Source organism: Zootoca vivipara, chromosome 10 (assembly GCF_965207765.1).
Source record: "Zootoca vivipara chromosome 10, rZooViv2.hap1.1, whole genome shotgun sequence".
Taxonomy (NCBI): Eukaryota; Metazoa; Chordata; class Lepidosauria; order Squamata; family Lacertidae; genus Zootoca; species Zootoca vivipara.
Window position 1 is genome coordinate 1,087,952 of NC_142593.1, and position 21,460 is coordinate 1,109,411.

The window sequence follows — 21,460 nt, forward strand, 5'->3', positions numbered from 1 at the left end:
CATGTTGTTTTCTACACCAGCTGGCAGCTGAGGGTTCAGAGAGTTTCTCCAAGTTCTGCCTAGAGCGATGGAAGCTGTGAGCTGCTGCCTGTGAAAGAAGCCCCTGAGGCTGCACTGACCCTTCCCTTACTGGTGTTCATGCAAGGAGGTGGCGGGACCCCATTCTTTTGTAATGCTGGGCGCAGGTGGCTGCTTTGGCACCCAGAGCGGTGGGGGCAGAGCGAGGTTCCCCCAGAGTCTGCCTGGTGGATGCAAGCCCCACGCTGTCATTTTGGGCAGCGCGGGGCCCCAAGCCACCTCATCACTCCCAGGAGAGCTGCAGGCCAGGCCCCCACGGTGTGCCATTTTGTCACCCCCTCAGGGATGACATCAGGGGTGGACCCCACACACCCCGCACCCGCCTCCCTACGCCCCTGTCTGTAATCTGCTCCCTGTGTGTGCTTTTTGCATAAACAGTACGCCAGTTGCGTGTGAACTTCTAGCCCAAAGTTTCTCCTTGTATCTTTTCCCAGCCATTATCCCAACTGGATGAGCTGAACTCCTTAAAATGCTGCTACAGCAATCATGGAAGATGGACACTTCTCTAAATGCCATCTCAAGAAGCCCTGCCCCCACTTTAGAAGACAGACATCTGGGCTCACTGAAGTTATGGAGGTGTATAAGAATTATGCATATTTATACGTATTGAGCTCTGGGCTGGAAAGCAGGAAGCATTGTTGCTCTGGAAGATCCCAATATGCATCTGTGGCAGGAATAAGTTTTTGCTCCATGTGTACGGTCCTGCTGGGAAGTGCAAGCTTAGTGTACCACAGAGAATGATATTGGGGGCGGGGAGCTTGACATTTTTGAAAGAAGAAGCACCTTTTAAAGGGAATTGCACGAAAACAGACCTGAAGTTAAAACAAAAAATTAAAAAAATTCCTTCCAGTAGCACCTTAGAGACCAACTAAGTTTGTCATTGGTATGAGCTTTCGTGTGCATGCACACTTCTTCAGATACCGAAAGCTCATACCAATGACAATCTTAGTTGGTCTCTTAAGGTGCTACTGGAAGGAATTTTTTTTAATTTTTTGTTTCGACTACATCAGACCAACACGGCTACCTACCTGTAACTAGACCTGAAGTTTGTTTGTTTGTTTGTTTGTTTGTTAAATGGGCTGTTCTTCTGTGTGATATGTTTTTATCTGCAGCACTTGGGTTCATAGGCATAGCCAGGATTTTGGGGGGGGAGGGCAGAACCTCAGTTAGTTAAGTATTTTTATGGATTTACTTGATTTAGGGGGGCAGATCCCCCCCCCCGCTATGCCCATGGCTGGGTCTGTTGTGGATGTTTTGGAAGGGGGCGTTGCCAGACCAACTCTCCATTTCCATAGTTTCACTTTCAACCCTATTACTTTCTCAGTTGGATAAGTCAGACCTCACCCTAGAAAATACTTAAAGTGGTTTACAAGAAGTTGAAATTGCAAGAAAAAGAATAAATCATGTTTTAAAGGCTAATTTTTGTTTGTTAATTTATTTATTGTAATCCTAACTTTTTATAAGCCACCCTGGGTATTGCCATTGCATTAGAAGGTAGAGTATAAAATTAATAGCCTACATAAGGCAGCAGTGGGATTGAAAGTGAAACAAAATGTGGCTGGACAGCTGGTCTGACATGGATTCGTTCCAAAACAGTACCGTTTTCTCTTTCGCCCATATTTCAGAAAGCTACCAAACTTTATCATGCTACAGAACTCTGCTCAGCACAACTGTCCCCTTGCTCTGCCCTGCTCCAGTTCTAGAGGGGAGTTTATGGCCCCTTCTAATGTGTGCATATATGTGAGAAACATTACAGTGGAATGCAAAATCTACATGGATCTTGAAGGACAATTCCAATTGCTTGTGGATCTTTTACACACCAAAAAGGGGAGATATATTTTCTGCAACATTGCAGGGAGCAATAAAATACCATCAGTTTTGACGGATCACAAAGATCAAGAGGAACAAGAAGATGAAGTATCGTATAGGAGTGGTATTAAAGCGACTAGAGCTGGACAGCTGCAAAGGACGGCCCAGCTAAGGGCCAAATGACTTATCTATTCGGTAAGTGCAGTTATTGCACACACTGTCAGCACTGGGATTGGAGGGCACATCTGAATCACGACACCAGCATTGAGTAGGTGGGTTTTAACTCTTAACCCTTGCTGTGGGCCCAATCCAGGTTAGAGGCCTTGAACCTGCAGTTTGGAAAAATAATACCCATTTGCTTCAGTGGGAGCTTCAGCACACACACACACACACACACACACCACATCTAAATTGCAGGAAGAGGGTCCTTTATCTGGACTGAGCAGGGGACAAAGAGTTAAAGTCCCCCACACTGGAATCCTGATCCAAACTGGTCCTCCTTGTGCCACACTTGGCAATTTGTGTCAACCAAACCAAACCAAAACCTGCACTCAAAAGATCCCTATGGACCATGTTTTCAGTGATTTCTTGCTTTGGAGTGATATATTAAGAAATAGGAATACTGTAGCAGGTATGACTTTATTGTAGCACTAACTATAAACAGAGCATTCTTATGTCATACTTGCCAATTCCTGCTCTTGTTTTCTGGACTAATAATATCCAAAAGCAATGAAACAGCAGGTTCTTACTAACTTAAGTATGTGTTTGGACTTAAATACCTTGTCTACTCCTTGAGACAGCCCATGAAGCTTGCACAAAAACAGCTTTCACAAGGGTGAGTTGTTTAGTAATTACTAATAGTGATCAGACTCTAGTAGGCATAATAAGCTCTACTCAATAGGGTTGTGCTTCTTATCATAATTAGACTTTGTACTTGCTGTCACAGAGCTGAGGCAAAACAATTAAAGATAAATGTCACTGGAAGTTCAAGACTGAATACAAATTGTTCTTTCTGGCTTAGGTTTAATAGTTGATGTCCTTGTTTTACCCAGTTTTACCCCTGCTTAGTAGAAATCAATGGACCACTTTTCTGCTGTGCATTTTTACAAGTGTAAATCTAACACTACACAAGCAAAACATACAACTTTACAGGTCAACTCCTACTTTCTCTCCAGTTCTCTACACTGTTTTCTAATCAATGCAAGTCTCTTGTTACATTCGTCCTTGGAAAACAACAGCCGTATTTTAAGATGCTGAGGCCTTGAAAACATTTACCAGTATGTCTGTCATTCCGTTAGACTACAAAGGCTGTTTGAAAATTTAGCCAGGAAAGCTATGGCTGCAATCAGTAGCCTACTTTCTCTGGAGCAGAGCCACTTACTTTGATGGGACTTCTTCAGAAAGAATGTCATGTGGACTATAACAAAAACTGCTTTTAACACTCTTGCTTATTCTAGGAATATATATAAAGATGATTCTCGTCATCTCTGGACTTTAACTGGTGAGCTCTGATTTCTGTGTTAATTACAAACTTTTGTATGGTACAGAATAAACGTGCCACTTTTTGCTTTACCAACTTGCCTCTGGCTCCAGCCACTTCTGGCATGTAGGCCCTGAGAGGCTCAGTATAAGGGAATTTGACCCCAAAACCTTAGGCCCTCCTGTTTTTAGGCCCTCAGTTTCCTAGCTTGTTCACAGAGCTTACTGGGTGACCTTGGGCTGCTCTCCCCTTGCAGAAAGGGGTGTGCGTGTATGTGAAGAGGTGAGTATGGTGAATTATTTCTGCTTGAAGACTTCATCTTTGATTTGAATACCTGCACATTTGTTAATTTCAGGTAATCGGTTGGATCCTAACTAACCCCCCATGAATGGAGGTGCTCCTTCTGCTCGTGGGAGAAACTGGGATCCAGCTAGAGTGCAGAAGTGAGGCAGCACTTTCTGCTGACCTCCTATTCCCCTTGCAACCCCCTGTGCCACTTCCTAAGCTGTTCCAGAAGGTTCCCTAACCTTCCAGAGCAGAATGTCGAGGGGCGGCAAGGGGAAGAGAACAGCGAATGTCACCCTTCCCTCTTTATGCCCTTTGGGATGGTGATTGCATGGGAAGGACCCTTCAAATGCTACAGCAGCAGCACAGGATGAAATGATGGCCACGTGGTTCCCATGCCGCTCTTGAAAGCTATGAAGTGTTCCCAGGTCTCCCTGCAGATGAGCAGGACCTACACATACATAGAAACTGCATTCGCATTTGCATTAGCCACTAGCCATAGCAATAAAATAAAATGAACAGGACCTATGGAAGCAACTGGAATGAGATTCCAGTTGCAAATGGTGGCCGGCAAGAGTCTTTTAAAAGATCTATCTGGGCACTGTCTGGAGCCTTTGCCTTTTCTGATTGGTAGTCAAAATTCCCGACCATTCCAAATAGTTTCTAACTCTAGAAGTATTCTAGTTGGAAGAAGTGTAAATGCCACCAAGCCCACCCATCTCCCTTAAGACTGAACCATCTACTTATTTGTGGTTCCCCCCCCCAGCTCCCCAGCCTCCCCCCACCTGCGGCCTGGACCCCCATATGCCACTTAAGGTAGCTTCATTCCAATAGGTCTTAGACCAGTTTAGTGCTTATGGGCAAATAAGTTCCAGTGGCTTAGATGTGTGAGACAAGCAACTTTTGGGTGGGGTGGGGAAGGGGAAGTGTTGGCTCCTCTTTCCAGTATCAGCTGTTTCCCCAATACCCTGAATCAGAAGTCAGACCAAAATAAGAAGCTTCAAATAATTTCCTCATGGTGATACAGGTGGTTGAGTGCTGCTGACAAGATTGGAGCCCAAACAGGGCAGCTTAAAAATAAAAGAGGGGCGTATCAGCATTCTCGGTTGAATCCTGAGCTATGCAGAAGTACAAAGCAAAAGGGTCACTTCCATCAAAACCAGCCCAATGACAATTAAACATGCCATGGCTTCCGGTCCGTCGCGCCGAGGAAGGAGGACGCAGGGACTTCGCGTTCCGAAGTCCCTGGCCTCTCGGAGAGGGGGGAAGCCCACAGAGCGAGCGGACTCCCCACAAAAGCACCGGGAAGAGCGTCCCGGTGACTCACGACCCAGCAGCTGCTCCGTTCCGCGAATCCTCCGCTGCCCGAGAGCTCAGTAGAGCGATCGAGAGCCAGCGGAGTGGAGTCGCGGGAGCCATTTTGGGATCCATTTTACCTCCGAGAGGCGAAGCTCCGAGTCCTCACCCGGCAAGCGGCGGATTCTTCCAAAAAAAAAAAATAAGAGACTTATACAAAGTAAGTGAAATTTACATTTGGACTTTAAAAAAAAATAATCTCGAAAATAGGAGAGATTTTTAAAAAAACGGAAGTCGATCTCTTCCTATTGGCTAATTAGGAGGCGCATTAAATATCCTCAAGCCGAAAAAGGAAAAAAGTTTTTGGATTGTGAACCCGAGAGAAAGAAAGACTTTTTCAACCCTTCTCAGCTCCCGAGTCCGGCACCCCTTGAGGTTCAGCATTAATAAGGGGAAAGTATTTTGACAGCTGGCACCGTCCAGCCTCCTAAAGATGCGCTGTCAGTCAAGTTGGAGGTGGATTAACTCTTTCTAATCCAGGGTGTAATAAATCTTCCATCCTGGGTCTTAATCCGTTACAGATGCAATACTGAGTACCATATTGGCCTGAATATAAGACACACCTGGAAATAAGCCGCACCTTTAAAATTCAGGGCTTATTTGAAGGTGCGGCCTGCTTCCCGGCACTACCTGTCCAAGCAGGCGCTGGCTTGGGGAGCGGGACACCAAGCGCCATCCGCCCCCGTTCAGGGCAGTAGTGCCTGGAGGTGGGTTCTGAATATAAGCCGGACTTTAACTTTTCACAGTCCACATTTGGAAAAAAGTGCAGCTTATATTCGGGCCAATACGGTATTAGTTGGGGGGGGGGATGAAAACCAGAGAGGCAGGAGAGTGCACTGGCCTATTTGATCCCTTTTACAGTTGATCCTGGAGGAGGAAAAGGGCAAGGCTGGCTGGTGGACTTGCAGGAATCCAGAGCAGGAATACTCTTCTTAGGGTGTGAGGAAGATACATTGCAACACTTTGTTGTAGGTCCTACTAATCCTGTAAAAGCTGATTACAATGGTGAAGCACAAAGGATTAGTTACAAACGAAATTAACAATACTTGTTCATGAAGAAAGCATTCTGAATAGATCTTAAAGTAATAATTAAAAGATGACACAAACAAACAAGGCATGCTAATTTAACTGTGTGTTTAATGGATAAAATGCCAAATTACAGCCCTCTGTGTTATATATCCCTCGCTGTGCCAGAAGTTTCTTCAATTCTCAGGATACATTTTTGTGGGGAGAATGGTTGTGGGGAGGGATAATGATTGAAAATCTAGCATCCTGCCTGTAGCACAAAGCTGCTATTGGCTACCTGCACCAAAATGACTACCCCAAAATAAAGAATAAGGTTGCACTCCTAACTAGGGGTGGCTGAACATGCCAATTTCAGTTTTGCTCAGTTTCTCATTTTTCCACTCTTGAGTTTAGTTCTCCACATTTCCATATTGGTTTGTGACTTTTTCTTTAAAAAAGTCCACATTAATATTCATCAGCAGTTTGCTGTGAATTTGTCATCATATACAAATTCATGTATATAATTTTATCTATTATATATGTATGTTTGCATGCACACTTTACCTTAGTATATGGGTTTTTTGTATAGTCATTATTAGGCTGGAGAACTGCATTGCAACATTCAGAAAACTGCACATTTTGAATGGTTCCATTTCTGTTCTCATATCATTTCAGAATGTGTGAATTCTGTAGGCTGAGGTTTACCTTTAAATGCAAACTGAATCAATTTCCCCCAACCCTACTCCTAACCTCACACATTTGTGAATAGCTCCATTTAATTCAATAGGATTTACTTCTGAGTAGACACAAGTAGGGTTGCCCTGTAAGGCTTGTCTTCTTCCAGTCTGTTAATGGCCAGGTGTTAACTGGGCATTGATGTCTTTAGCATGAGTCATCCTTTCTGCTTCACACGTAAAGCTGGTATCAGTCTAGCTAAAAGATGCTGGTAAATCATTATCCGTTAGCTGATGACATCTGAAACAGTTTCTCTTCTGCATGAGAGCAGTTTTTAGCTTCTGCAGGTGTTATAATGCCATGCTAGTTTTTGCCTTGGGATCTGTTTGGGAAGACATAGGCCTCTCACTCATAGCAAGGGCAATGCCAGCTAACAAGGACAAAAAGCTGAAAGGGGAATAGGCCTTCACACTTTCAAATATGGCAGTCAGTTTCAAAACTTTGGATCCCTTATTAAGCAATGTCTAAAACTTATTAAATAAGCAGATAAAAATACTCTCTGAGGCTCTTGCTGGCCATCTTCATGTGCCTTTTCCCTCTGCGTACTGACTCAACAGTAATGATAGCTGTAATAAAACATCACCTAATTTAAACAGGCGGATATCTATGCAGAGATATATAGAGTCAGACCAGGTAATATATTGGTTTCCCCAGTTTCTTTAGCAAGTACATGAATCTGCCATTGAAATCAATGTGTTTATCTGAAGAAGTGTGCATCTACACGAAAGCTCATACCAATAACAAACTTAGTTGGTCTCTAAGGTGCTACTGGAAGGAATTTTTTAATATTGAAATCAATGTCATTGTGGCCATAAGGATTGACATATAAGGTTGCTAATTCTATAGCCCAAGTTAACTCTAACATTTCCTGGAAAACGCACAGGGTGTTAAATGAATTGGAATCTTATGTGATATATTTTCTGCCATCAATTCTTAAAGAACATTTCTGTTTATGAGAAGGCTAGGAGTCCATCTTTTAACCCACCTTGTTCCCTTCACATTTCCTCTCCCAATTCCAGGTTAGGACATCCTTCCCTTCCCTGGAGCCATACAGATCCTTGAGGTTCCAGTCTGCCCAACTAGGCCCAGTTAGGACAAGAATGGACCACAGACAGAGAACAGGTTTTTTCCATCTGAAGACCACTATCATATATCCCCTAAATCTTGCCGTTATGCGAAACATACTCAGCTCTTTCAATTATTTTTTATAGAACTGGGATTCCTGACCATTCCCCATCCTAGTTGCAGTTCTCTGAGCACACTCTATTTTGTCAATGTCCTTCTTAAAATGTGACACCCGAAACCGGACATTTTACTCCAGATGTGGCATTACCAGTCCATCTGTACAGCATCATTGTCTTTGTAGAAGAACATGAATATAATACCTAGGCATGCAAATGCAACTTTACCAACAAAAATCACAACCTGTTTCCTGATGAGTGGTATTATTCTTTTGCTTATTTGTTGTACATCCCTTTTGTGTAATGGTTTTCTTCCAGAAACTTAGTCTCACATTGATTAAAAACACGATCAAAGTACGATCCTGTTATTATATTTTGCAGTAGCAAACTTACTGTCTCCTTTTTTTCTAAATAGTCTAAGCTCAATTTCTAGGGAGAAAGGATTACTATGAAGGCTCTCATCCAAAATGGTATTATTAAAAACACAAGCATCAAAGTAATATTTTTAATAGTGCAGATTAGAAGTTCTTTCAGGCCCTGTGGATCTTTTTAATTTCATTTCAGTTTCATAACCTTAGTCAAAATGTAATTGCTAGCTCAAGAGGGCTCGCATTTGCCATGCTCACATAGTAATTGAACATAATGACTAATTTTTCTCCTCGGAGTCACATTGCAGGGTTGTCATATAAAATAGACAATTGCTGCCTCATTGAATTTTCATTGCAAATGTCAGCCTGCAATGGAGAATTGTGTCTGAGTAATAGACTTGTTTTTAAAAATGAAACAAATACAATAGAATCCACATTATTAGAAGCAATATTGACACACTGCACAATGAGAAGTGGGTTGATGTACCTGGGACCCAAGGCCTCAGACCTGGTAATCTTTTCTCCCCCCATTTTTTAAAAAATTCATTTTACAATAACACAACATAAACAGATAAAACAACCTCACAAAAATACAATACAATACAATACAACACCAACAAAACAACATAAAAATAATACAAAAATTTCTTACTTACACATCTCTCTTCTTAACATTTTAGGGTGACTTCCTCAAATCCCCCCCTTTCTGAGCTTCATTATATATCATCTTTATCAATTTCTAAATCATAATTTTAACCACATTATATATCTTATCCTTACATAATTTCTTTCCTTGTCAAATTAATTCATTGTTATAAATTTTCTTAAATACTAACCACTACTTCTACACCTGCAGCCTATAACAACTTCCAAATTAGTTCATATTATCAAATTATTGCAATATTTCTTTAAGTATATTTTAAATTTCTTCCAGTCTTCTTCCACCGACTCTTCTCCCTGGTCACGCAATCTCCCGGTCAGTTCAGCAAGTTCCATAAAGTCCAACATCTTCATCTGCCATTCTTCCACAGTTGGTAATTATTGTGTCTTCCAGTTCTTAGCTATCAATAATCTCGCTGCTGTTGTGGCATACAGAAAAAAAGTAACACCGTTCTTCGGAATTTCTTCCCCTACTATACCAAGTAAAAAGGCTTCTGGTTCCTTAATAAATGTGTTTTTCAACACCTTTTTCAATTCATTATAAATCTTTTCCCAGAAGTCTTTTACTTTAGGGCACGTCCACCACATATGGTAAAAGGTTCCTTCCATATCTTTACATTTCCAGCATTTGTTATCATGTGTATAATATATTTTTGCTAACTTAACTAGTGTTAAATACCATCTGTACATCATTTTCAACATGTTTTCTCTCAGTGTATTACATGCTGTAAACTAAATACCCTTCCCCCACAACCTCTCCCAATCCTCCAGCATAATATTGTGCCCCGTGTCCTTAGCCCAATCAATCATTACAGATTTCACCTGTTCATATTTCGTATGCCACTCCAGCAATAAATTATACATCCTGTAAAGATTTTTTGTTTTTGTCTCTAACAATTCCGTTTCCAATTTGGATTTATCTAATTGAAAGCCTATTTTCTTATCCATTTTAGACACTTCATTAATCTGGTAATATTGAAACCAATCATCTATATTATCTTTCAACTGTTCATATGATTTTAGCTTAAATTGGTCTCCTTCTTTCAACAAAATCAACCACTTGGTTTCCATATTTAACCTTTTGGGGGCTTTGGGCTCCAGTGGTGAAATCCACCTGGGTGTTTTCCTTTCTAACAAGTCCTTGTATCTTATCCAAACATTATACAATGATTTTCTAATTATATGATTTTTAAAACCTTTGTGGACCTTTATCTTATCATACCATAAATATGCATGCCAACCGAATACATTATCAAAACTTTCCAAATATAATACATCAGTATTTTCCAACATAAACCAATCTTTCAACCAACAAAAGGCTGCTGCTTCAAAATATATCTTCAAATCTGGCAGGGAGAATTCCCCCCCCCCGTCCTTTGAATCTGTTAATAACTTAAACTTAATTCTGTGGTTTTCCCCCTGCCAGATAAATTTAGACAGTGCCCTTTGCAATTCCTTAAACAATTCATCTTATCAATGATAGGTAAAAGTAAAGGGATCCCTGACCATTAGGTCAAGTCGTGACCGACTCTGGGGTTGCGGCACTCATCTTGTGTTATTGGCCGAGGGAGCCGGCGTACAGCTTCCAGGTCATGTGGCCAGCATGACAAAGCTGCTTCTGGTGAACAAGAGCAGCACACGGAAACACCATATACCTCCCTATTTATCTACTTGCACTTTGACGTGCTTTTGAAATACTAGGTTGGCATATGTTATTTTTATATTAATCATAGAGTTGGAAGAGACCACAAGAGCCATCCAGTCCAACCCCCTGCCAAGCAGGAAACACCATCAAAGCATTCCTGACAGATGGCTGTCAAGCCTCTGCTTAAAGACCTCCAAAGAAGGAGACTCCACCACACTCCTTAGCAGCAAATTCCACTGTCGAACAGCTTTTACTGTCAGGAAGTTCTTCCTAATGTTTAGGTGGAATCTTCTTGTAGCTTGAACTTGAAATAAAAATAACATTTTTGGCAATACATTAATCTTCAAAACGGAAATTCGGTCCAACAAAGATAACTTCAAATTTGTCCATATATCCAAATCTCTTAATTTCATTCCACATTTTATCATAATTATCTTTATACAAATTCACATTTTTCACAGTCATATTCACGGCCCGGATATTTAACTTTTTAAACAAACATCAAACCAGTGGCTTCCTGTAACTTATTTTTTCTTCTTCTAATGTTAATTCCCCCCCCCAAAAAAAAAATCTTTGGTTTTACTCTTATTCAATTTAAAACCTGCAAATTGTCAGAACTCCTTTATTATCTCCAGTGCTTTAATAGCACTGGACTCAGGATCTTGTAAAGTCAACACCAAATCATCATCAAAGGCTTTTAACTTATATTGTTTGGATCCCACCACTGTCCCTTTAACTTCTTTATCTTCCCTTATCATATTCAGCAAAACTTCCAGGACTGTAATAAAAAGCAGGGGGGAAATTGGGCACCCTTGCCTGGTTCCCTTTTCAATTCTAATTTCATATGAAACCACATTATTAACAATAATTTTTGCTTTTTGCTCAAAATAAATCACATTTATACCATTCATGAAACTTTGACCAACCTCCATCTTCTCAAAAATTTTCTTCATAAAACTCCATGATAAATTATCGAAGGCCTTCTCTGCATCTATAAACATTAACATAGCTTTTGAATTCTTTTTTACTTCTATTTTTTCCAATACATCTATTATATTTCTAATATTATCCTTCATAGGTCTCCCAGGTAGAAAACCTGATTGATCATGATGAATATAATCATTCAGGATCTTCTTCAATCTTGTGGCCAAAATATTTGCAAAGATTTTATAATCCACATTAAATAAGGAGATTGGACGATAATTCTTCAGTTGAGCTCTATCTGTCTCTGGCTTGGGTATCAGAGTGATAAAAGCTTATTTCCAGGTCTTGGGTGCTTTTTTTTAAAAAAATTTTTTTTATTGATTTTGCATAATAAAGAAAAACATACACAACATATTGTCCCCCTTCTTCCAACCCCCCTTCACAAGCCCCCTTCTGCCACAATAGTCCCATGAAAAGTGGGCAGTCGAAGGTGGTCCATTTTATAATTGGGTTTATCCCCACCCCACCCCACCCTCCCTCCCCCCAGAACCTCCCCCTGCCACCAAGAGGCTCTAGGATGACAAGGAGAGATGCAGGCAGGTGTCCACCCAGCTATCTATCCAAAACATACATTAAATTTTACCTAAAACAAACAGAAAAAAACGAAACAAAAAGAAAACAGACAAACAAATAATACATATCACATTTTCAATCTCATTATCATGATGGCTTCCTCAGATCCCTTCCTTCTGATTTTCATAATTTCATACTAATAATCATAGCAGATTTCCTCATCCCAATTTCGACCCTTAATCTTTAAACAAGCATTCAAACATTTCTTCCTAATCTCTAAACTTAACCCTTTCCCTTTTTAACATATTTTCCACCTTCTTCTTACCCCCCCTCCACAGGCCCCCTCCTGCCACAAGAGAATCCCATGAAAGGTGGACAATCGAAGGTGGTCCATTTTATAGTTGGGTTTATCCCCACCTCCCCCTCCCTCCCCCCCAGAACCCCCCCCCCCAGAGGCTCCAGGAAGATAGAGAGATAAAGGTGAATGTCCACCCAACTACCTATCTAAACATACAACTTCTACTTAACTAACCTAAAACTAATTATTAAACCTCATGAATCTAATTCCACAAAATAATCATATTATCTCTTCCCAAGCCTATTCTCCCCCCCCCAACAAGAAAAATCGTACAGTTATTCAAATCTCTAAATTCATATAACTTCACCTTATTTTTCCTGTCAACCTCCTCCTCTCCCCTGGATTCTTTCCCCCATTCGATACAGCAATTCCATTGTACAGCCAAGATTTCAAAACCATTTTACAACCTGCCTTTGTTAAAATTTTACAATTTCTTTTCTCAGCCCACTCCCACTCTCTCCCATTTTAGAACCCAAATCTTTATCCTCCCCTCCTCCTGCCTCTCCAACCCCTCAATTTCTCTCCTTTGCCCAATTGTATTTTCCCAATCTTCCCATAAAATCAGTTCCCATTCCAGAATGTATCTTGGTAATTCTTCTCTCCATGTTGGGCTCTTTCTTCTTCCTTTTCAATTGTGGGAAGAATTTTGGTTGATCACCGCTGCCAAGGCATCGCCCTCTCTCCCAAGCAGACACTGCTTCGTCCCAAGCTCATCCCACGGGAGGGGCTGTTTTGACGCTGCGCGTGCCCACCCAACACCCTCCTCTGCCCCATCGGGGCATCAGATGGTGAGTTCCTCTCATGGGAGGGGCTGTTTTGACGCTTCACCCATCCCTGCCCCGCCCAGAGTTCAACAGATGAAGGGCAGTATTCAAATTTAGTAAAAATAAAAATAAACCAAACCGAGGGCAGAGTGGGTGGGAATTTCATCAGAAACATCCCACCCACTTCCAAAAGCTAAAGGCCACAGGTCTGGCAAGAGAGGAACGTTACTGCTTGTTGTTTTGCTTGTATCGAGATTTTTATTGTTCCAGAGTGAACGAAATGCAGACCTACGTGTCACACTAACCACAGAGGTAAGCATGTATATTTTTTTTAAAAAAATTGATTTATAATGAGCTTTTCAGGTTTTATGGAAGCAACTATCATTTGTTACTATTTTTATCATAAGGTCAGCCAGATATAATATGTTTAAGTTGAAGAATGACAATGGGAGAGTGTTGTAGATCACTGCCAATTTTTGATACTGGATATACTGCGATGAAGTACAGTGGTGCCTCGCTTAACGAATGCCCTGCTTAACGAAATTTCCGCTTAACGAAAGGATTTTTCGAGCGGAGCTTGCCTCGCTAGACGAATGCGTTTTACGAAAAATTCATTTAGCGAATCGCAGTTTCCCATAGGAATGCATTGAAATTCAATTAATGCATTCCTATGGGCAAAAAAAAATTCAAAAAAAATTAAATGCATTCCTATGGGATTCGCTAGACGAATTTTTTGCTATAAGAAAAGACCCGTGGAACGAATTAATTTCGTCTAGCAAGGCACCACTCTACTGGCATCCTAGATCCTTTCCTGTTTTCCTGCTTTCCAGCACAGCACTCACACCATTTCTGTCTGTCTCACCCAAGTAGCTATAGCCTTGGAGGGACAGGCTTTGGCCAGTCTTTCTCTGCATCAAGAGGCAGCTGGAGTTAGGGGTGTCTTACCCATAGAGGCTAGTGGCACAGGGCACCAAGACACCAAGTTCTGGAGAGCACCAGGGAAGAGGCAGAGGCTGGACACGGTGCCTCCCGGCATCAGCTCGCCACCCTTGCCTGCCTCCACCATGCCTCGCCGAAGCAGCGCTGCACCCGGAGCCTTCCTCGGCCACCGCAGCACGAAGCAGCCAGCTGACCCGGGAGGCACCGTGTCCAGCCCCTGCCTCTTCCCTGCCAGAGGAGCCACCCTCCAGCCACTGCCCGCCTCCTCCAGCCCCGCCGGCAGCGCCATCCTCCCTAAAAAAGGTGGACAACTCTGGGAAATGGGGGGGCCCCCGCTGGAGGGAGCTTTGCACCACAGCACGGATATGCTTAAGACAGCCCTGGCTGGAGTGCCCCCATCATCCTGCTGCTGCTGCTCCACTTGCATCACCACTTGGCTGTCGCCGGCCATGCAGAGGCTGTGGTTTTGGTAAACAAGCAGCACCATCATCATCAGGAAGCCAGCCCACAATGGCACCCACCTGAGAGGTACCTGAACTGCAGGGGGGGAAAGCCCTGATTATATTTCTCCTATTAAATACATTTTATTTGACATCACTGGGATAATATGCTGTGCTGTGAGTGACATTTTAAAACTAGCAAAAGATAAGGAAGGAAGAAAAGCTGGCACCAGTCAAGATAGGTACACTGACACAAGAAGCGCATGAAGAAAAGCAAGAAAGCAATTAGAGGGCTGGAAGGATTAATCCTGCCATCTCACTAAGGGCTTCACTTCACACAGTTCACATATGCAGAATTGTCATTGACTTGAGTAGAAGTGACCTGCTTCACATGATTTTGAGATCAGGTGATGATATGGGAACTTAAGTGAGACTTCAGATAATCCTAGACCTTGTTCTCCTTTGGCAGAGAGAGGAACTGTACTATTCCAGCAAGCTTCTGGAAACCTTGTCTAGAATCTGGAACTAAGGAAATTCTCAAGACTTCAGCGGACTTCTAAAACTGCATAGCAGGGGTGAAAAAACAACTGGCTTTGTTTTACTAGATCTACTTCGTTTCAAGATCCACTAGCCAGAGGATCTTGTGCAGAAGACATCCAGTTAGAGTAGAAAAACAAAACAGGGTGCCTCTGAGCATATTATGAGCCTTGAAATTTGTTTTCAGTACCTGAACATGAAATCAAAGTACTTTTGCATAGAAATTCAGCCTCCCTTAGCTTCCTTTATTTCAGAAGCCTAATTTTCATGAGAAAAGTCAATTTGTTGTTGCTATTGTTAAGCAGTTGGGAGTCGGAAACTTATGTCAATCTATGCAAATCATCCAGAGATCTAATGATAGTTCCAAATCTATCACCGTTGCTAGACAGGAATGGCAAGAAAACAGAAGAAGAACAAAGTTGCATGATTATGTAGAATAGAGAGATACCAGCAAACACACACTCCATTAAATCACATTTAATGACTGGCTTGTGCAAGTACAATGTAGGTTTAGACATGTGATTAGAATTAAAATTATGTTGCGAGTTCATGAGTTCACACTTGAACATCCTATAGCCATTCATACTGTTAGATCTAATGAGCTTAAGAAATAATGAAGTGATATCTACTATGCTGGATAGTTCCTTGCTCAACATGTGTTCTTTGTGAGTGTCTTATGGGTTCCACACATGCAAGGCAAACCCAGGTTTGCCATAAAGTCTACACTCAACAGCCAATTTTAGCTCTCCAGTGAGTGTTGCAGTATGAGACACATGTTTGCAAATACATTTGTCACATGCACATTTTCAGGTTCATTCATAAAATATCTGAGGAGAAAACTTAGTCATCTGAAAATGCAAGATGTGCAGAAAGGCTTCCCTTCTTAACCAGTCAAGAGTGGCTGTTGGGCCAGAAAAACCCTTATACCACCCCTGGCATATTTTAATATCAATGAATTTTCCTACACAGAGTTTATCTCCATGGAGTATAAGAAGTAATATATGAGGCAGCTCCAAGATGAACAGCATATGCAGTGGCATATTCATACACTATGCTGTTGGAAAATGGAAAAGAAAAGAAGCCAACCCTCCCTTTCCTCTTGGCTTCACAGATATGCCCTGTAGGCCTTTGTCAATCCTGCACTCTGCCCAGGTGCCTTTCAGTCCAGGAGAATCACAATAAATTGTGACTGTTAACTTAATATGTTTTTCTTTCCTTAAACAGCTATTTGCTGGGCTTCCGGTCTAGCGCCAGTGCCGTCCGGTGGGGTTTGCCTCGAGCTCCGAGGCAGCCCGTCTTTGCGAGGGGGGGAAGCAGCGGGAGCGACGCTGCACCCCATAGAACCCAGGGTCGAGCGTCACTGGGGCAAATGCTCAGCGGAGCCCCAATTCCGACTCCCCAGCTCTCCGGTAGGCTCTAATAAGAGCGCCGGTGGAGGAAGGGTTGAAGTTGTGGGGGCCATTTTGAGCACGATCATTGCCCTCGTGGAGAGAAGCTCCGAACCGGAGGCGGAGAGTGCTGGATACTTTCTAAAGAAGGACTGAAAAGATTGGGAACCGTGAGTAAAAGGACTTAAAATTTTTTAATTGGACTTTAAATTTGGAACGGGGGTGAGACTTAAAAACGGAAGCCGATCTCCCCCCACTGATGAAAGAGGAAGCAGTAAAAGGAGAATTTCCCGATGCCAGGGAAAGGAAGTTTGCAGCTTAAACAATTCCAAGGATTGAAAAAAAAAAATTCTCCCCCAGAAGCAGGGCAAAGGGGGAGAACTGTATTAAGGTTGGAAAATCCCTGCAAACAGAGGAAATTAAAGAGAGAAGCCCCTCTCCCTGTCCCGAAAGCGGCAGCCCGGACAGAACAGCAAGCGGATGGGGAGGATATAAAAGAAATAGTGGAATGGACTTTTAGAGACTTTTAAGTGAATAAAAGGCTGAACTGAGGGAAAGTAGAGATTGGACTGTTTAAATTGGATTTGTTGCAGCCAGATGGAAATAAAAATCAAGGTAATAATAGTTGGAATGGACATATTGCATCCAGTTGGCAGAAATCGGAACAGTTGCAATTGGTGACCATTTCCTGTTATTCAAGTTCTGCTCTGTCCTTGAAGAGTTGGAAAAATGTCAACAATGGACTATGCATCTGGTTTCCAGAGAAAAGTCATGAGACTCTTGTGGGAAATAAAAATCAGTATGGATAAGACTCAACAGCAAATGGAAATAATAAATCAAGATGTGCAGAAACAGGACATAAGTGAATTAACAGTGAAAGAAGACGATAGGACATATGAATCGAACCACAATTTAATTAAAGAAGACGAGGATGGTTTGGATATGCAAGAGGAGAAAGATCAAATTCGGATTTGGAATACCCCCCCTTTTGAGGGGGTGGAACAAGAGCTGTTTGAGGGGCAGAAAACTCACAAGAAAAACAATGTGCAAGCAAGAAGGGAACATTGGGGGGAGGACAGAGACATTTGGGTTGTAAAACATGCTAAGAAAGGGGAGGGATGAAGGAGGAAGGAATATATATTGTTTACTAGGATGGATAAAAAGGGATTGAAAACTGGATTGCTGACTTTGGAACTTGCTGGAATGGAAGGGAATAGCCGTGATCAAGGGAGAGGGAGGGAAAATTGAGAATAATTGATAAATTAAAGATTGGGAAAGTAAAAAGGATTTAAAATATAAGGATGTCCTTGGAAGAAAATTGTGGCAAGGGAGGGAACCAAATTGTATGTTTGTTAGAATCAGGATGTAATAGTAATTGGGAGTATTAGAAAGATAGTTTTGGCAAGATGATTTGGGACGGTTGGGTGCTTCCCCCCCCTTGTCGGTCGTCCCTGGGCTGGGAGCCCCTGGTGGCAGGGGGGGCTTCTGGGGTGGGAGGGACGGGGAGGGGGGAGGGATCCAATTGGAAAAAGAATCACTTCCCTGCCTCTTTCCGCCCTTTGGGACTCTTCGTGGCAGGAGGGGTTCTGGGGGACGGGGGAGGGAGGGGGTGAGAAATGGGAATAAAAGAGAAATTATTAAAGAATATGGATAGTATATTAATATAAGATTGGAAACATTGAAAATAGAATGAGGAAAATGATAAGAAAACTGTTAAATATGATTCAAAAATGAAAATCAGATAGAGGGGAGATCGGGGAAGCCCACATAAAAACAATGTTTATGAAAAATGATTAGCTAATAATATTTTTTCCCCTTTTTCTTCCTATTTTTTCTTTTTCTTTTTTTCTTCTTTTCTTTTTTGAGTGCGTATTAAGATTGGATAGATGGTTGGATGGATACCCACTTGCGTCTCTCCTGCCAACCTGGAGCCTCTTGGTGGCAGGGGGGGGGGTTCCTGGGGTGGGAGGGAGGAGTGGGGAGAAATTCAATCATAAAATGAACCACTGTCGACTGCCCGTTTTTCGGGGGATCCTCTTGTGGGAGGAGAGGGCTCTTGGAGGGTGGACAGAAGTAGGTGGAAAATATGTTATGTTGGTTTATGTATGTTCTTTTTACTATGCAAAAATCAATAAAATAATATATATATATATATATATATATATATATATATATATATATATATATATATATATAACAGCTATTTGCTTGCAAGCAGCAAAAAATGACATTTATGAATGGTGGTTGGTAGCTAACAAGGTAAGATACCACAAGGTCATGCTGCACCAAAAAGTAGCAAATGGAATAAGAAGCAAAAAACAACAACCCAAAAAACTATCGCCTGGGAGTGCAATTGGCCTACAATCCATTTTCTATCACTATGATGGTTGTAATTAATGTGGCCTATTTCTTGGAATTTAATTTGCATCCAGAGTGATAATAAAGCGATGCCGCTTTGAAATGAGTTCTTAAGAACACTGGGATATCCTTGGTCATACTAGTGGCTAGTCTGATGCAACAGTGCTAAGGCGATTGTACTTTAATGCTTGTGTGTCTCGGGCAATAATTACAGAGTACTTAAGCAATAAAGGTATTTTTTATGTTCCATAAAACCAAGTTCTAATATTTCAGTATAGTTCTTCAACCAAATAATGTGTCAAAAATGTGGGCCATTAGGGGAAGTATGCACAAAATGCATATATTACTGAAAATATGGCACAAAATATGAGGGGAACCTGCATACAAAATGGGTACATTAGGCGAAATGATGTACCAAAATGTGTGTATTAGGAGAAATGCACACTAAACCCTTGACAATTTTTTGTGAGGAATTTTAAGGAACATTTGCAAACTGATGTGGAAATATGGACAATGGAATTTAAATATGGAAAAAGGAGAAACTGGGAGAAAGTGAAATGGACAAATCCATCTATCCATCCCCAATGATGTCATATTAGCATGTTTCCCCTATTAAATATAAGGGGTGCGGAGGAGAAACGGGCTGGAAACCCCATGATCCACATTGCAATGTTACTAGAGTGATAGGTTTCAGCATATTATAACAGGCTTTGTAGCTTTCTCAAGGCTGCAACCGAAAGGGCAGCCTGCATGTGTTTGCTGCCCTAAGGGGTTCGTTGTGTTGCATGAAACTCAGGCCTGCCATCCAAGTGGCTTGTGGGCAGCACTCTGCAGTAAACTGCAGATACAATTGTGGAACTTGAAGCCTTTGGAAGACTGCCAAGCAATTCCTGATGCCTACCAATACAAAGGGAATTGGTAGATTCTGTAATTAGCATCACTTCTCCAAGTATGACCAAACCTTGCTAATAGGGTATTATAATCTCTCCACATCAAGCTGGAATGAGAAATCACATACACAATGCAAATACATACTGTAGCTCTTTGCAGACAACAATGCCTGCCCGTAAATTAGCAGGCAGACAAGACAACAGGAAATAACAAGATTAAAAGTCTCTGAATCACAAGAAGAACTTCCCCATCCCCCCACAGAGAGAGGTTTATGCAAGAAGAAAGGGCGAGTGACTGGCATAGGCTCACTTTCTACATTGGATGGAATAAGTAGATCTTTGCTGAATTAAGGAGCATTATGTGGGGGGGGGCATGCCAGCTATGAATGGCTGCTTCCTAGGTCTTGGATTTAGTAATTTGCTGCCTCAATGAAATTGAAATTTAGGGAGGACCAGAGAAAACAGGATCCTGACCCAGGAAGAGTCCGGGAACCACGGCAAGAGGTACAGTTAATGAGCTCTTACTGACTGTAAAATGACAGAGACCAAACCAGGACTTCCAAAAAGCAAGTCAGTTTATTTCAAACAGAAAATAAAATAAAAGGTTGTTGCAACAGTGATTCCCCTCTCACGCATCAAGACGAGCGAAGAACCCCGAACATAGGGAGCTGCCAACTTTTTATAATATTCCTTCCCAATGTTACCTAAAAAGGGCGGGAGACAGTAGGGTGGAGGGCCGATCAGGTAAGTGCAAAGGTTTGATGGGTTTTTTGATGTGGGGATCTTAGCGGGACAATTGGGGTGATGGTTCTGATAATGATTATGCATACATTTTATTTGCTCACAGGATGGGATTCCATCGGTGACACCTGTGTTTAATAAACTTGTTTTTCTTCACTGTATTGTGTATTGGTGTCATTATTATTAGACAAGCTAGATGGCACTGTGGTAAAGGAGAACTGTCAAAGCGTGAGGGAAACACAGATGGGAAACTTGAGTGAATGCGAAAATATAATATAGATTAATATAATATATACGGACCTTTGTGTCTGCCTTATAAGGGTTCTATTTAAGAAAATGGGTTTTCTTGGCGTAAAAGATAACAGAATAAACAAGACTTCAAACTATAATATCAGTTACTTCAGGCATTTCTTGAGGAAAATTATACAATTGCAGTAAAAGGTATTTGAAAAGCTAGCCAGGCTTTTCTTTTAAAAATGTGTTCCAAAGCAGAGTTATAGCTTCTTGTTGCATTATAGAACTAACACTTTGAAAAAATTCTTCTTGGCACTTCATTTCACGAACTAAAACACAAATCAAACAGATAAAAAATTAAAATGTTAAACTTTGTTTTGATCATTCAACAAGTGTACAAAATATTAAGAAAATACGATAACATGAGGTAAAAAAGTTCATCACTTGATATGGAACAACCCGGGTGAGAAACCTAATGTTATTTCAAGTGAAAATATTTATAGGCTGCCTTTCTGAGCACAACTCATCCAAGGCAGCTCATAAGAAAAAGTCCATGCTGTATCCACAGCGCAAGATAAGAGTCCGCAAAGTATTTCTACAACGGCCCCAAAGTTACCAAGTCAGCACTTTATTTTTAAACTGTATAGGCCTCTTTTCAGCAGATGCTTCCAAAGCTGCATGCAATAAAAAAAAAGAACTTGGGGAAACAGCA

General features: G+C 41.5%; 1 protein-coding gene and 1 long non-coding RNA gene across 2 annotated transcripts in view; one reads left to right on the forward strand and one right to left on the reverse strand.

The window, feature by feature from the left end:
• KLF9 (KLF transcription factor 9) overlaps positions 1 to 21,460 on the forward strand; it is a 619,671-nt gene that overhangs the window by 572,743 nt on the left and 25,468 nt on the right. The window lies entirely within an intron of this gene.
• The window catches only part of LOC148684345 (uncharacterized), a 36,285-nt gene continuing 24,107 nt past the window's right edge, over positions 9,283 to 21,460 (reverse strand). Inside the window, exons 2-3 of the long non-coding RNA XR_015946012.1 lie at positions 11,529 to 11,593; positions 9,283 to 9,376 (exon numbers count right to left, since the gene is read on the reverse strand). This is a non-coding gene — a long non-coding RNA (uncharacterized LOC148684345). The remainder of the gene's footprint in view (positions 9,377 to 11,528; positions 11,594 to 21,460) is intronic.